Below are 3,341 nucleotides of genomic sequence, written 5' to 3' on the forward strand. Positions count from 1 at the left end.
GGGGGGTGCACCGTTCCTGGAGGTACCGCAATACCAGGTAGAATGTGGAGTGGACAGAGCAAGCCCCTAGTCCATCTCCCTGCTCCAAAAGTCCACTTAATATATTGCCCTCAGATAGAGGACGTGTCAGATATTAAACTGATAAGAACAGATACTCCACTGGATCTTAGCCAAAAGGCCAAGTAGCGATGTACAAGATGTTCTGAGTTGTCTCCTGTTATTGTAGATGTTGCAAATTGCTTCTTATGTTGCAATTTACTTCTTGCAGCCCACAGCTGCTCCTTAGCTTTCAAATAAATACAATGGGGAAACTAGGGTTGAGGCTCGCAGCTTCAAAAGCTGTGAAGTCCCCTGGTCCCATCTTTGTTTCCTCTCTTGTGTCTTTCTTTCTGTCCTTTTATTTCTTTAGTTCCGCGTCGTCTTCCCTTCGTGCAAACCTATTGCTGAGCTGGTCTCAGCATTTGTTAATTGATGGAACAATATTATTATTTTAATTATTTTTGTTTGCTAATGTTCATAGTTTACATTAGGGCTTACAATTCGTATGACACGGTTCCAGCTTTTAATTTTTTCTTGTAGTAAAATATATACAACGGAAAATTTCCTATTTTAACCAAGTTCAAGATTACAATTCAGGGAAACGGACTTTGGCCCAGTGGTTAGGGCGTCCGTCTACCATATGGGAGGTCTGCGGTTCAAACCCCGGGCCTCCTTGACTCCGTGTGGAGCTGGCCCATGCGCAGTGCTGATGCGCGCAAGGAGTGCCCTGCCACGCAGGGGTGTCCCCCGCGTAGGGGAGCCCCACGCGCAAGGAGTGCGCCCGTGAGGAAAGCCGCCCAGCGTGAAAAGAAAGAGCAGCCTGCCCAGGAATGGCGCCGCCCACACTTCCCGTGCCGCTGACGACAACAGAAGCGGACAAAGAAACAAGACGCAGCAAATAGACACCGAGAACAGACAACCAGGGGAGGGGGGGAAATTAAATAAATAAATAAATCTTTTAAAAAAAAAAAAAAGATTACAATTCAGTGGGAGTATTATCTTTTAAAATTAAGACGAGTGACATTGTTCAAGGGTTGTTTAGGATGCAGAGTGTCTGGAACTACCGCACGTTGCTGGCGGGAGCATGAATCGGAAAACTGTTGGGTATTATCTTCCAGGGCTAACTGGCTTACCCCACGGCTCGGCAATCCCTCCCCCCTAGATTATATGCCCGAGAGAAACAAGTGTCTGTTTCTATCAAAAGACTTGTACTGGAATGTTCTTCACAGCAGCTTTATCTGCAACACTCAAGAATTGGAAACAATTAAACTCTCCTTTCAGAGGAGAATGGATAAATAAACAGCAATATATTCATGCAGAGGATACCATACAACAACAGTGAAAAGAAATGACACACACCAAAGTGGATGACTCACAGATATAACGTTGAATGAAGGCAGTCAATGCCACAAAAGAGGGCAAGCTCGATAATTCCATTTATATGAAGTTTGAAAGCAGGCAGAACCAATTTATGGTATTCAAAATCAGATAGAGGGAAGCAGGCGTGGCTCCACTGGTAGAGCACCCGCCTACCATATGGAGGGTCCAGGGTTCGATCCCCAGGGCCTCCCGACCTGTGTGGTGAGCTGGCCCATGCACAGTGCTGCTGCCGTGTGCAAGGAGTGCCATGCCACGCAGGGGCCCATGCGCAAGGAGTGAGCCCCACAAGAAGAACTGCCCCATGCGAAAAAAGCGCAGCCTGCCTAGGAGGGGCACCGCACACACGGAGAGCTGACGCAGCAAGATGACGCCACAAAAAACAGTTTCCCAGTGCCACAGGATAATGTGAGTAGACGCAGAAGAACACACAGTGAATGGACACAGCAGACAACAGGGGGAAGGGGAGAGTAATAAAGAAAATAAATCTTTAAACAAAAACAAAACCAAAATCAGATAGAGGTGACTGATGGGAGGTATTGTCTGGGATGAGGCATGGGGGGCTTTGAGGAAGCTGGGCGTGTGGTCTCAGTTGTGATTAGATTAATGGATTTGGTGTCCCTTTTTTATTTTCTTTTCTTAAAGGAGGCACTGGGGATTGAACCCGGGACCTCATACATGGGAAGCAGGCACTCAACCCGCTGAGCCATATCCGCTCCCCATTTGGTGTCCTTTTATATGTAGGTTATACCTCAAATGAAAAAGAAAGAGAGAAGAAAAGAGTAAAATAAAAGATCTGCAGAGGAGTGAATATAGCCCAACGGTTGCGCACCCACTTCCCGTGTACCACGTCCTGGGTTCAATCCCACCCACTTCCTCCTAAAACAAACAACAACAACAACAACAAAACACAACTAAATCTGGAGACTCCAAGGATCTTGCGTGGTTGACCAGATGCCCCCTAGATAGTCAACTAGGTCATTCTTTCATCTCTCTTTTTTTCTCTCTCTTTCTCTTTTTCTTTCTTTCTTTTAATCAGCATGTTCAAACTGTCTGGTATAATTTGAGGCCAAAGCTTAGATGCTTGAGGTTATCCAGGTATGACCTTGCATAATTCCCAAGAGATGTGTCCGTTCAGGGAGGGCTAATGTCATCCATAGACCACCCTACTGTTCACCTGTTGAGAACCTCTCAACGTGAAAATGGCTAGAGATTCCAAGAAAGCTCCAAGCTCTCGGGCTGCCCTGGACCTCAAGGCCGACCCCTTTCTGGAGCCAAGGAAGGAAGGGGGCCTGGGGTTCACTGATCGAGACGAAGTCCCAAAGTCCCAGAAGCCCGGCCACGGATGCAAGCCGGGGGTCAGTTCAGGACCATGGAGAGCTCCACGCGGTCCTGAGAGGGCCAACAGTCCAGGCTCCACAGAAGGGCAGGGTTGCAGAGTCTAGTCAGAGTGGATGAGGAGGGAGCTGCAGCCTCAGGCCCCCAGACATTTTGGGGAGCGACATGGGAGAGTGCTGCCCAGTTTAGATATTGTTGCGCAGGTGCCAGGTCTCCATGGCTCCTTTCTCAGCCAACCACTCAAGGAAGTCAAGCTTTTTGTGTCCGGGAAAAGTTGCAGATTTATTATACCCTCCTGTCTGGTTTTGCTTTGAGATGTTATCTTATTCCTGTAAGGAAATCTGAGAAGATCTGACTCATCTCCTTCAACGTTCTAATTGCAAACAATAAACTTCTACAATTAGAGGAATAGAAAACTAGCTCAGTGTATTAAAATGTTCAGAGCTGCTTAGGTGAAGGTATTATTATTATTTTTTTAAGATTTATTTATTTATTTAATTCCCCCCCCTCCCCTGGTTGTCTGTTCTCTGTGTCTATTTGCTGCGTCTTGTTTCTTTGTCCGCTTCTGTTGTCGTCAGCGGCACGGG

The 3,341-nt window shown here is 46.9% G+C and overlaps 1 non-coding gene across 1 annotated transcript; it reads right to left on the minus strand.

Moving 5' to 3' along the window:
• Window positions 1-190, minus strand: LOC111761078 (U2 spliceosomal RNA). Its single transcript, XR_002794546.1, has one exon. It is a non-coding gene; the product is annotated as a U2 spliceosomal RNA (small nuclear RNA).
• Between the last annotated feature and the right edge of the window lie 3,151 nt (window positions 191-3,341).

The sequence above is a fragment of the Dasypus novemcinctus genome, chromosome 19, assembly GCF_030445035.2.
Source record: "Dasypus novemcinctus isolate mDasNov1 chromosome 19, mDasNov1.1.hap2, whole genome shotgun sequence".
Taxonomy (NCBI): domain Eukaryota; kingdom Metazoa; phylum Chordata; class Mammalia; order Cingulata; family Dasypodidae; genus Dasypus; species Dasypus novemcinctus.